Genomic DNA, 14558 nt, shown 5'->3' with positions numbered 1-14558 from the left:
ATCCTGCTTTCTCCCGATACCCTTTGATCCTTTTAACCCTAAGAAAGATATCCAATTCTTTCCTGAAAGCATTTGCTATTTTAGCCTGAACTGCTTTCTGCAGCAGAGAATTCCACAGGCTGACCACTCTCTTGGTGAAGTAATTTCTCCTCAGCTCAAAGGCCTATCACAGATCCTTGGACAGTGGCCCCTTGTTCTGGACTCAGTTTGGAGTTTTGTCACAGGTATTTTTCATGGGCTCCCCCATTATTGAGCATGGGTATAATCATGGCAGAATGCTAGGACTTTGATTGGATCCCTTGGCTGCAGGATCATAAGGACATAGAACCAGGAGCAGGAATAAGCAATTCAGCCTGTCAAATCTACTCCACCATTTGATACATTCGTGACATCTTGAAAAATGTCCAGCTTACAGAGGAGGAAGTGGTGGATGTCTTGAAATGGTTAAAAGTGGATAAATCCCCAGGACCTGCTCAGGTGTACCTGAGAACTCTGTGGGAAGCTACAGAAGTGATTGCTGGGCCTCCCGCTGAGATATTTATGAGGTGCCAGAGACTGGAGTTTGGAAAACGTGGTGCCACTGTTTAAGAAGGGTGGTAAAGACAAGCCAGGGAACTATAGACCGGTGAGCCTGACCTCGGTGGTGGGCAAGTTGTTGGAGGGAATCCTGAGGGACAGGATATACATGTATTTGGAAAGGCAAGGACTGATTCGGGACAGTCATCATGGCTTTGTGTGTGGGAAATGATGTCTCACAAAATTGATTGAGTTTTTTGAAGAAGTAACAAAGAAGATTGATGAGGGCAGAGCAGTAGATGTGATCTATATGGACTTCAGTAAGGCATTCGACAAGGTTCCCCATGGGAAACTGATTAGCAAGGTTAGATCTCATGGAATACAGGGAGAACTAGCCATTTGGATACACAACTGGCTCAAAGGTAGAAGACAGAGGGTGATGGTGGAGGGTTGTTTTTCAGACTGGAGGCCTGTGACCAGTGGAGTGCCACAAGGATCGGTGCTGGGCCCTCTACGTTTTGTCATTTACATAAATGATTTGGATGCGAGCATAAGAGGTACAGTTAGTAAGTTTGCAGATAACACCAAAATTGGAGGTGTAGTGGAAAGCGAAGAGGGTTACCTCAGATTACAACAGGATCTTGACCAGACGGGCCAATGGGCTGAAAAGTGGCAGATGGAGTTTAATTCAGATAAATGTGAGGTGCTGTATTTTGGGAAAGCAAATCTTAGCAGGACTTATATACTTAATGGTAAGGTCCTAGGGAGTGTTGCTGAACAAAGAGACCTTGGAGTGCAGGTTCATAGCTCCTTGAACGTGGAGTCACAGGTAGATAGGATAGTGAAGAAGGTGTTTGGTATGCTTTCCTTTATTGGTCAGAGTATTGAGTACAGGAGTTGTGAGGTCATGTTATGGCTGTACAGGACATTGGTTAGGCCACTGTTGAAATATTACATGCAATTCTGGTCTCCTTCCTATTGGAAAGATGTTGTGAAACTTGAAAGGGTTCAGAAAAGATTTACAAGGATGTTGCCAGGGTTGGAGGATCTGAGCTACAGGGAGAGGCTGAACAGGCTGGGGCTGTTTACAAAATTATGGAGAGGATAAATAGGCAAAGTCTTTTCCCTGGGGTTGGGGAATCCATAACTAGAGGGCATAGCTTTAGGGTGAGAGGGGAAAGATATAAAAGATATAAAAGAGACCTAAGGGGCAACGTTTTCACGCAGAGCGTGGTACATATATGGAATGAGCTGCCAGAGGATGTGGTGGAGACTGGTACAATTGCAACATTTAAGAGGCATTTGGATGGGTATATGAATAGGAAGGGTTTGGAGGGATATGGGCTGGGTGCTGGCAGGTGGGACTAGATTGAGTTGGGATATCTGGTCGGCATGGACGAGTTTCCTTCTGTACATCTCTATGACTCTATGACTCTATGAATGATCTCATCCTAACCTCAACTCCACTTTCCTGCCCATTCCCACAACCTTTCAACTTATTACTAATTAAAATACGATCTGTCTCGTCATTAAGTTTATTCAATGTCCCAGCATCCACCACACTCTGAGGTAGTGAACCCAACAGATTCATAGCCCTTTGAAAGAAGTAATTTGCCCTTGTTTCTGTTTTAGGTCTGCTCCCCCATCCAAAAACTATGACTCTTGTTCTACATTACTCCACATGAGGAAACATTGTTTCTACTTCTACTTTAGCATCTTTTAAAGCTCCATTAGATCTCGTCTCATTCCTCCAGTGAGTATAATTCCAAACTTTTCAATCTCTCTTCATAAGGTAAACCCCTCATCTTTTGAATCAATCTAATGAATCTCCTCTGAACTGCCTCCAATGCCACTACATCCCCCCTCAAGTAAGAAGAGCAAAATCGGATGCAATACTTCAGGGGCAGTTTACAAATGCCTTGCACAATTGCAGCAACACCTCCCTACTTTTATATTCTAGTCCTTCAACAAAAAATGCCAAAATTCCATTTATCTTCCTTATACCTGCTGTATCTGCATAATTATGGGATCGCTTAGCTCTGCCTATTGCATGCTGTTTTCCATTGTTTTGCAGGCACGTGGTCCTGTGTTGTAGCTTCACCAAACTGACACCATTTTTTTAGTCCTCTTCTTAACAAGCTGTCCCACAGTCCTCACTGAATCTGAGTTGGCTGCCTGATTCTGATGTTATTGTCCAAATCATGGCAAAATACAGTCATTCTCACAGCACCTCATGACTGCTTGGTTTTGAATTGTTTAATCCATTCTTAACCAATCTCATTTAGCAAATTGTATAGTAAGATGTTGTGGTTCTGTTCGCCGAGCTGGAAGTTTTTGTTGCAAACGTTTCGTCCCCTGGCTAGGCGACATCATCAGTGCTTGGGAGCCTCCTGCGAAGCACTTCTTTGATGTTTCCTCCGGTGTTTATAGTGGTCTGTCCCTGCCGCTTCCGATTGTCAGTTTCAGCTGTCCGCTGTAGTGGTTGGTATATTGGGTCCAGGTCGATGTGTTTGTTGATGGAGTTTGTGGATGAATGCCATGCCTCTAGGAATTCCCTGGCTGTTCTCTGTCTGGCTTGCCCTATGATAGTAGTGTTGTCCCAGTCAAATTCATGTTGCTTGTTGTCTGCGTGTGTGGCTACTAAGGATAGCTGGTCGTGTCGTTTCGTGGCTAGTTGATGTTCATGTATGCGGATTGTTAGCTGTCTTCCTGTTTGTCCTATATAGTGTTTTGTGCAGTCCTTGCATGGTATTTTGTACACTACATTAGTTTTGCTCATGTTGGGTATCGGGTCCTTCGTTCTGGTGAGTTGTTGTCTGAGCGTGGCTGTTGGTTTGTGTGCCGTTATGAGTCCTAGGGGTCGCAGTAGTCTGGCAGTCAGTTCTGAGATGCTCCTGATGTATGGTAGTGTGGCTAGTCCTTTTGGTTGTGGTATGTCCTCATTCCGTGGTCTTTCTCTTAGCCATCTGTTGATGAAATTGCACGGGTATCCGTCTTTGGCGAATACCTTGTATAGGTGTTCCTCTTCTTCTTTTTGCAGTTCTGGTGTACTGCAGTGTGTTGTGGCCCTTTTGAATAGTGTCCTGATGCAGCTTCGTTTGTGTGTGTTGGGGTGGTTACTTTCATAGTTTAGGACTTGGTCTGTGTGTGTGGCTTTCCTGTATACCCTTGCAGTGAATTCTCCGTTCGGTGTTCTCTGTACCATCACGTCTAGGAATGGGAGTTGGCTATCCTTTTCTTCTTCTCTCGTGAATCGGATTCCTGTGAGTGTGGCGTTGATGATCCGGTGTGTTTTTTCTATTTCCGTGTTTTTAATGATTACAAACGTGTCATTGACATATCTGACCCAGAGTTTGGGTTGAATTTGTGGTAGGACTGTTTGTTCTAACCTTTGCATAACTGCTTCTGCTATGAGTCCCGTGATGTGATGGTACAGAGAACACCGAACGGAGAATTCACTACAAGGGTATACAGGAAAGCCACACACACAGACCAAGTCCTAAACTATGAAAGTAACCACCCCAACACACACAAACGAAGCATCTCAGAACTGACAGCCAGACTACTGCGACCCCTAGGACTCATAACAGCACACAAACCAACAGCCACGCTCAGACAACAACTCACCAGAACGAAGGACCCGATACCCAACATGAGCAAAACTAATGTAGTGTACAAAATACCATGCAAGGACTGCACAAAACACTATATAGGACAAACAGGAAGACAGCTAACAATCCGCATACATGAACATCAACTAGCCACGAAACGACACGACCAGCTATCCTTAGTAGCCACACACGCAGACAACAAGCAACATGAATTTGACTGGGACAACACTACTATCATAGGGCAAGCCAGACAGAGAACAGCCAGGGAATTCCTAGAGGCATGGCATTCATCCACAAACTCCATCAACAAACACATCGACCTGGACCCAATATACCAACCACTACAGCGGACAGCTGAAACTGACAATCGGAAGCGGCAGGGACAGACCACTATAAACACCGGAAGAAACATCAAAGAAGCGCTTCGCAGGAGGCTCCCAAGCACTGATGATGTCGCCTAGCCAGGGGACGAAACGTTTGCAACAAAAACTTCCAGCTCGGCGAACAGAACCACAACAGCGAGCACCCGAGCTACAAATCTTCGCACAAACTTTGTATAGTAAGATGTTAAATATATATTTAAGAATATCTGCTGATCATGTACATAATGGTCATGGTGACAGATCACAGGAATTGGGGCCTGAGTCTGTGGAGTTCTAGGATATGCCCTCCCTGACCATTTCTTGTCCATAGTTACGCTCAACAAAGATTGTTAATACTTACTCACCTAAATGTAGATGTGATCATGCTACAGGGTGGCAATGATAACCAGACCCACAGACCAAAGGCAATTGCAAGGAGTTCTGAAACCCAGTGACAGTTCAGCACTGTGAGTGAAGGATGAGACTAGCCTAGCCATTCAACTACAGAATGGAGAAGTGGCCTGTGAAAAGCATGCTGGTGACAGGGAGAAGCTGGCAAAGGACTTAAAGTCCCACCTAGGAACTGGACAATGAGCAGGGGCGCCACCACAGCAGTTAATCCCAGTGACTAAAACATTTACTGTAGATCGGAGGTCATTACCTAGAGGGATACCTGTGTGACAGGAATCCTGTGCAATGCCTGTTCCCAATAACAAATACACCCAATACCGTTACCTTACCTTTGCTTGATTCAATTAGGAGTATGAGAGATCCTGCTGAAAGGAGTGCCCATGGTATTTAAAAGTGAGATGTCAAATTGGTGAAGTTATAGCACAGGAACAGATCCATATTAACCAATGGAAACAGTGTGCAATGGAGAGAACTAGGCAATCCCACAACCAATGGATCTGATGCAAGTTCTGGAGTCCTGCACATGTAGTTACCTAAATATCCTTACCCTGCATAAGTTCTCTAGAGCACATGGTGGGTCCTAACTCGTCTGTGCATTGAAGTAACAGGCACCGAGGGTTTAGCAGATACTACACTGCTTCTGGGCTCAATAAATAACAAGATACAGAGGAACCACGATTATCCGAAGGACACAAGAGTGGAGTATTTTGTTTGGTTAATTAAATTCCAGATAATTGAATGCCAGATAACAGAGTTTAGCCGAGCATCGGGACCTTGTAGTCTTGCCGGATAATCTGATATTCGGATAATCGATCTTGCCGGATAACCGAGGTTCCTCTGTATAGACTGGGTTAGTGCATGGTGGTACATGATTAGCATTAGACAAAGCAGAGATAAACAAAAAGGAAAACAAGACAATGTAAAAAAGGATTTTGATTCCTCTTTTAGTTTAAAGTGAAACTCCATTACAGACCTGAAAGAGTTTAATTAAAACAACCCGGCGCCAATTGATTCTTTTATAAATGGTTTGTTCTGACTCATTCAGAGTTGTTAATACAAGTCTTTAAACGATGAGCTCATATAAGATCATATCGTGGTCTGGCTTCAGAACACGGTGCTACCTGACATTTTATAGTCTAAAGAAGACTTTGTATTATCAGAAGCTTACCTGCCAATCTCCATCACCCAAAACACTCTAATATTGAAATTGGGCTCGTCCATCTGGCCCTGTGCCCACTACTCCTCCCACAGCTGAAGGTACTTTCATCAGCCTGGAAGATCCCTCAACTGCATTATTTAAGGGGATCAGTAACTGCTTATTGATTAGTTGCTGGATTATTTTGGCTAGACATTACTGCAGTTCTGTATATTTTGTGGAGCTTTTGTGTAATTGTTTTAAGTTTCACTAGCCTACTGGGACTATGTTTACTAACTTAAAGGCTGTTGTACAAGTCAGCTTCTTCCAGCTATTGATGACAATTCAGGCTTCCTTTTTGGAATTAATCTCGGAGAGTGAGTAGAGGCCACATCGAGCAGCATATTTTGCTAGAAGAGGAAGAAGGGCAAGGAGGATTCTCAACCATAGGCTACGATTCAGAGAGTACTTCAGCAACGTTTGGCACATCTGTGCTTCAGTGAGGTTGTCTTCACTGAAATATTCCAACTGCTTCAATCACAGCTTAAATTTCACATCAGGGTGTGGACTGCATTGCCAGTCAGCATGAAGGAGGCAGTAGCAATGAACTTTTATGTGCATGGCACCTACTGAAGAAGTGGGGTGGATTCACTACGTTTTTCATTCATTATTTGGGGTCAACTGAGGCCAACTGTTATCTACTGTCTCAGAGAAGGAACAGCTGACTAGTGACAATCAGTGTGAACTGTTCATGACTGGAGTGAAGGTCAGCTGGCAACAAGCAGTATCAGCTATTGACAACTGGGAACACCATTGTTAACTGAAACTATTTCAGCCGTTAAAAAGTGGCTGCTCTATACAGTGATCTAACCATGCTTCAAACTTTCTTCTGTCAGATTTAATCATCAGACATCTCTCAAATGCACTGCAGGCAAAATACATTTCTCTCTAGAACAGCAGGCTAGTGCTCAGTAGGACAATGTCCAAATGCAGTGAGCTCTTTGCCAATCCTTGCAGGAAATGGCCAGTACAGGGAGCAATGTTGTTACAGAGAAGTTTTTATAACGGGCAGACAGCACTATGTTGGCTGATTCGCAGCATTCAATCAAGGGGCATAAATGAATAATGCATTTTGATTCATGTATCCATTTTCTTGGGCTAATCAATTTATTCTAAGTTAAAAATCACACAACACCAGGTTATAGTCCAACAGGTTTAATTGGAAGCACACTAGCTTTCGGAGTGTCCCTCATTCATCAGGTGGTAGTGGAGGACTCAATCCTAAGACGCAGAATTTATAGCAAAAATGTACAGTGTGATGTAACTGAAATTATACATTGAAAAATACCTTGATTGTCTGTTGAGTCTTTCATCTGTTTGAATACCATGATAGTTTCACAACACCGGCATCTCCAAATCAATTTATTCTAGTCTGACTTCTAATGCATCTCTATCTCATTATGCTTTCCCATGTTTTCAGCAATACAGCAATCTGAGGTAGCATGACAGCTGATGATCATGCTATGATACTTAGCTAGCTCCCATAACTTAAATGAGGACTGAAGGATTCAATGAACTTTTAAGATATCTCTTGGTATTTACGTATGTACATTATACATGCAGGCATTGGCATGTCTGGGCTCAATTCGGACTGTAGTATGGTTCCTTTGGCACGTCAGGCTGCAAGAGAACAGAGCTCAGTAAGACAGAGAATGAGAGCTAAGTACCATTAGCTCATATGCTATGATATAGTGATGACATCATGAGCACGTCCCTGAAACGTTTATTGCTGTGAACTGAAGGCCACTGAACTGAAACAGTAAACTATATCTGACCAACTCGCATAGCTTAGTTGAAAAGGGTTATGTTTCTCAGAATAAGACAATCCTGTTTGAAGCAACTAGTTTTCACGCATAGCTTCAGTGCTGTCTCACATAAGGAGCTTTCTTAGTTTTCCTCATAACCTTCCTGGTTCTATGGGTTCAGGGGCAGTGTTGTCCTTTTGTGCTATTTCCATGCTGCTGCATGGGTAGTAAAACACAGAGCTATTCTTGCCTCAAACAATGTCTCGGTACCTTCCTGGAAAGAAGAAACCATTTCCAGCACCTAATCATTCAGCCTGCCTTTTGTTTTCCTTGGATCCTCCATCACATATCAGAGTTACACAATAAATAATGCCTTGAGCTCCACTTCACTGTTTCAGCAGTTTAAATGGATATACAAAACCGTTAACAAGCTATGCTGATTGATTCTGTAAGCACAATAGCATATGTTGCATTGCAATCCCCAAAGCCAGTGGAATCACTGGTTAATGACTGCACTTAATAATACTTGAAACGCTTAAGTAATACTGAGTTAATCCTCTCATTTTACTCAAATGGCATTTTCTACACTCAAATCTTCAGTGCCAAAAGGCCCTTAACTAAGTGGTTGCATCTGTGTAGTGTACCTCATTTTCTATAAAACAACCATTGACATTACAGTATAAGGATTGGCAAACACTGCCGTTACCATTGTAGATGATCATTTGAATTTTTGTTACATAGTTGTTGATCAATCAAAGCATTTATCTCTTTGAACTCACCTAACAGATTAGCGTGTGAAGAATGAGGTTGATTTATAGCTCTGGACTAAAATAATGTTCACAGTCATTATTTTCTGCCCTGGACAGTGCCCCAGGGTGTTTCTCTTCATTGGTTTTCTATATATGAAACCCCACCCATTGCATTTCAAGTTAACACTGCAGCTGAATTGATGGGCACTGATTTACTGACACATTGGTGCAGTAACACACAGCTGAGCGGTATTAACTTCGAACTGGCGTACTCAGCTCAATGTCCTTTGTTGAATGCTAGTCTGAAGAAAAATCTTGACTAGCAACTTAACATAAAGGAACACACATTGATTTGTTTCAATGGTAGGGACCCTTTTAGACTCTTAGCGTAGAAAACTCTTCAGTTTTCAGTGAAATGCTCAATGTTGGGTAATTTTATCTTAAAGCATTAGTGAAAATCCAGAGTTTGATATAATTTTAAAAATAATTTTACATTTTTCTATTGTAACTGCGCTATTTTTCAGGAAAAGAGTAGGGACACAAGCATCTAATTTGGAGGTCAGGGACAAGCACAAGACATATCCTGTCCACCATATCGATAAAGGAAGTGGCAGAGGTGGGCACAGTTACAATGTTTAAAAGACATTTGGATAACTACATGAATAGGAAAGGTTTGGAGGGATATAGGCCAGAATCAGGCAATGGGACTAGTTTAGTTTGGGATTATATTCGGCACGGACTGGTTGGACTGAAGGGTCTGTTTCCATGCTGTAGGACTCTAGGACTGTGACTCTACGACAGTGAAAGGCATGCAGCAATCACACCTGAAACAAGGATATTCCGAGGGCACATAGTCACTCAAGCAGCAGAGACTAGAGTTGTGTGTCAAGGTCACATGGAACCCCAGATACAGACAAATCCCAAGAACTTCATGATTCTGATGCACCATTTCCCTAAATCTGGAAGCATTTTAAAGGACCCCATTAAAAGTGGAGAATTTGGAGCGTGCTGCTTCCTTAAAGTTAATAGTTACACAGAAAACGTTAGACAATTAAAAACCAAGCCTAAGTCCTGGATAGCTATTATGCTAACCTACTGACTCACCATGTGTCCCTCCCAACCTCATCTCCCACAAACTGCCTGACAAGCAGTGGAGCTCTGACAGTCATACATCTGCCTGACCAGAGACCCCTCACCCTGCCGAACCCATCAAGACTTTCCCTATCCCAGCCATGAAACATGGCACCTCCCCATACCCCTGCCAGGCTGAAACCCCTCCTGGCACTTAACACTCGTTCCTCACCCCCTCACTACTGGCCTGCAATCCTGTTGGATCTGATACCAACGTTTCTCATCTGTCCAGAAAACTGCCCCCCCCCCACCAGCTCAAACATGCACTGATGCAGCTCCCTACCCTCTGTCTGTCCCTGGCAGATCTAACCATCCCTTCCTCCAGCTGCTAGACCTGACATCCCCCTCCCCCCACAGGATCTGTCACCAATTCCCACCTCCCCCCACTGAGACTGACGTAGCAAGATAAAGAAGAACAAAAGAGAAATACAGCACAGGAACAGGCCCTTCAGCCTGCCAAGTCTGTGCTGATCATCACGCCCTAACTAATCTAAAAAAAACCCACTGCCCTTATTCAGTCCATATCCCTGTGTTCCATCCCTAGTCATGTCCCCATCCAGATGCCTCTTATGTGTCGCCAATGTGCTTGCTTCCACCACCTCTTCTGGCAGTGTGTTCCAGACTCCTACCACTCTGAAAAACCTCCCTCGCACATCTGCCTTAAACATTGCCCCCCTCACCTTGAACCTGTGGCCCCTTGAAATTGAAACTTCAACCCTGGGAAAAAGCTGTGATGATATTCGATGCTATCATTTACCTGGCCCCTTATCTATCCACCACTCTTACTAATTTGCAGCCTAGCACTTTTCATAGCTGGTAAACTATTTGCCTAGCTTCTAGCTACCTGGCACCCCATGCACCTGGTTCACGACCCATGTGGCATCCTGGCATCTAACCTCCTTGGCACCCTAACCCCTTAACCCAACTTTTACTCTATCCCCACACTTGTCTTACATAGTTATCCTTTCACAACAGCTGCTAAAGCGTCTGGCTGTGCTACTGAACATTTCAGAAAACAGGACCACTGCTGCAGAAGGGAAGTTGGGTTTGTTTTGTTTGTTTCTCCTGGGCTATCCTGCACATGGGGGTGTGGTGGGGGTGTGTGGGTAGGGGTGGGGGGTTGTGCAAGGGGATTGCTGTTGGATTTCAGACATGCTCTGCATTTTTGACAGAGCCGGGATCAGAATTCCCAACTGCAAACCCAAAAGTCAGTACGAACAGAAAAAAAATAAGAATGATGTGGTAATCCAAGTGTGATTGCCAGCCCACAGAATATCAAGGCCTATGATGCTGAGTTGAGGTCAGCCTCGCAAATTCAGGTTGCACTGTTAGTGCCAAGCCAGCCGTGTTCAGGAAAACACAGGCTACAAGTGACCAACCAGCAGTTGTGAATGGGATTCCTGAGTCTGCTCCCAAAATGGTAGGCTTTTAATTTTAAAAATGTATCTGCTTAAATGCAGACCTGACAAGTAAAGGTGTGTGCATCATTGTGAGGCAAAATATTGTTCCTATCCCTGCTCACTCCCATCTCAAGCATTCCTGCCCTCTCCCATCAACCCCTTTTCCCAATCACTTCCTGTCTCCTTCCTAAGATCTGACAGCGTGCTATTCTGGGTAAAAATCAAATTCCCATCAGTGAGATACCCAAAGATATTGAGCATCTTAGCAGCCTAATGTATGCATCAGAATCATAGCTTCTGCGCAGTTTGCTTTGGCAAATAAAAATCGAAACCAGTTTCTTTGTCAGATTTATAATGATGACTAAATCCTGGCCCTGGAGCTTTTAGCAGGTAATGCTGAATATCTCAGTGTATTTTGGCCAAATGCATTCTTATCAGCACAAAAAATTGGCAAATCTCGTATACAAATTATGTTCAAAGCAAATAGCATTCTTTTCACAATTTTGCTCTGGACAGTGAATTTTTGTTCAATTTTGGCTAGTTGCACTCAATCACTACTAGAACTGGCCCTTTCTTCCTTGAGCCCCAGGTGCATAGGCAATTTTTCAAGGATCCCATTTCCCCCTTATCTCCTGATTTTATATTAATCTCCACATATTCTGCTACAGCATGCAATTTGTCACTTTTTCAATTGTTTCAAATCCCTGAGAATGAGATCTTCTCATTCAATAAAGGCTTGACCTTCAAAGGCACTTATGATAATTTCCTCATGCAATATAGACAAAGCAAATGTAAAACTTTGTTTGTTTTCATGTTGGAAACTTCTAGTCAGCCTGTTTCTGTGTCCGGTTTCATATCCTAAATTTGAGCCCCAAATTTTGTTGTGATTCCCGTGAGGAACCTGTGAACTAAGATAGCCGAACTTATTGAATGGCCTAACAAGTCCCTCATCCCAAATGAAGAAATTGCAAACAAGGTTCAATTCCTTGACAACTTTGCTTCTAAAAAAATTGAAATCGATGTGAATCGCACATGAGTTAACAGGCATATGAAACTTCAGATAAAAAGTTAAGTCTCACTTTAAACAATTGACGCAACAAAGATATAGCTAATGCCAGCACAAGCATGTGCATCAAACTCCACAAAAACACGTGCTAGATAGTTGCACACTTCTACAATGTGCTGTTCTTTAAAGATACAAGAATAGATATAGGACCTGATTGATACAAGCTTCCCCCCCAAGTTTAATTAGTGCGATTATCTTCAGTAAACTACACTTCTATGTATTCTTTCTCTATTCGGTCATAATATTCCTGATGATCTAGATTTCCAAAGTTAATAACATCACAATTAATAACATCACAGTTTTAGAATTTGATTACTTCTGGGCGAGCACCTCATTTTTATTAGAATCTAAAAGTTATCTTTCTGAGCCAGCTCACATAGAGTTCTTGTCTCCTTTTCTGAAAAAAAAAGAAAAACTGATCTTTTCCAAAGAATGATTTGCTTCCTTTCCTTTTGGAGTTCAACATGTGCCTTTGTCTACCTGTATCCAGGAGAAAGTGAGGACAACGGACGCTGGAGAGTTAGATTGAAAATCACAGCAGGTCTGACAGCATCCGAGGAGCAGGAAACAAGTCAATGTTTCATGCATAAGTGTCCTAATGAAGTGTCCTGCTTTTCAACTCTGAGTCCAGCTTTCGACTCTAAATGTATCCGCTTTTGATTTTCATGTGGACATTTACTTTCTAGCTCTATACTGACAGTTCTCCTCTGTGTGATCATCTCCTTATATCTTGGCACATGTGAAATAACTCAACAAGGGTCAGTATCCAGTCACCAAGTCACCATTTATTGACAGATGGACAGTACTCAACACTGATCCAGCTCCCTCAGAGCCAGCTTTCAGAGTAAATAAGATATCTGACATTCCTGTTGATATCTGTCAACCAGTGCTCCCTAACTGAACCAGATTAACAGCCCCAATCAGGGAACTCATATTCAATGGAGATCTACCTGGTTGACCTCGTTGCGATCATTACACGTGGTATCTATAATGTCAACTTCCTTCTTGTTAGTATTGCCTTAAGGTCAAGGGTCGTCATGTCAAATGGAACAGTAATTCCCATTGTCCAAGAGAGTAGTGTTTCATCTCTGTGCTGTTTGTTCAAATGCTTCAAAGTCCTTTTCAAATTTTCTGGAAAAGATATGACAAATATACACAGTTTTTAAAAAAGAAATTCTCTTGCGACTGCCTCAGGTTCATGAGCATATTAGTGAAAATAAATTCTGAAAATTGGTACAAAGCTGCCACATTACTTCAGACCTTTGCATCATATTTATCTCATTGATAAACACAACTGTTATTTTGAAATAAACACCAAGTTAAGAAAATAGTTCCCTTGACTCTCTTTTGCGTTCAACTCTACTGACACTCTCGAAGGTTGATGCCATTCTCCAGAAGATATTTTGCTTGATTAGGCTTAGATTTATTGTCATATGTGTATAAAAGTTCAGTGGTAGGTGTCTTTTCTCATGTTAAATGCAATATATCGCCATGCTCCGAAACCATCTTGAAATGCTAAATATAATGTAAGATTTTACTGCAAAATAACTCATCTTTTGTTCTTCTTGTTCCTCTTCTGCTGCTCCTCAAGTCACTGCTTGGCATCGGCTGGGATCTCTGGAATGGCCTCTGGGGCCTCAGTTACAGGCCTCTGCTGCCACCACAATCATGACCACCATGTCCGAGCTCAAGCTTGGGCCTGTGGATGCATGGGTTCCATCCCGCCTGGTCCCCATCCGACGCTCCTCCAAACACAGCCACCGGTCATCGGGGTCCTCTGCCATCCCACTCACGTACAGCATGCCACCGGCAGCCTCCTCATTCTCCCGCCATTCTCCGGGCTTTAAAGAAGAAAAGAAAAAGAGCCAAAGCAACAGAAGAAAAGCAAAAGGAGAGAAAGAATGCAGACAGGAGCAGACGAGCCCCAGGCTCAGGCCTGCTATTCCACCAGCTCTTTCACACAATTTATTAACAATATTAAACTTCTCAAACATGCTAGATGCTTGAACTTGGAAAATCCACTATGGAACTCTGACAATAGATGCTCTAATTGTTGGAATGCATTACTTTCTTAGCCATCCTACTTTTGACAATTGCAAGGATGACAATAAAGCACTTTGAGAAGTATAATAAGTGACAATACTCATTTCACCAGTTGTAAGAACAGTCAGTTTGAATTTTCAGTGATTTTGTTTCACAATGTGTACATATTCATGTTTGGTGCCTTTAACAGTTCAACTGTTACAGTTTCACAAGTAACTTAATTCAGACACATATGTTCACAGCTCTTGAAATGTGCTGAATAATTAAAACATCTCGAAAACCCCAGCAGTTTTGACGACAAAATATGACTTTTTATCACAGTGATTTAA

General features: G+C 42.7%; 1 pseudogene; it reads left to right on the top strand.

Annotated features, from left to right (window-relative positions):
• LOC148148816 (uncharacterized) overlaps window positions 1-14193 on the top strand; it is a 37994-nt pseudogene extending 23801 nt beyond the window's left edge.
• The last annotated feature ends 365 nt before the right edge of the window (window positions 14194-14558 follow it).

This window comes from Chiloscyllium plagiosum, unplaced genomic scaffold (assembly GCF_037043375.1).
Source record: "Chiloscyllium plagiosum isolate Xiang-an unplaced genomic scaffold, Cpla_swu_hap1 HiC_scaffold_11, whole genome shotgun sequence".
Taxonomy (NCBI): domain Eukaryota; kingdom Metazoa; phylum Chordata; class Chondrichthyes; order Orectolobiformes; family Hemiscylliidae; genus Chiloscyllium; species Chiloscyllium plagiosum.
The sequence above is the reverse complement of the archived record's forward strand: the minus strand, read 5'-3'. Positions and strand labels throughout refer to the sequence as shown.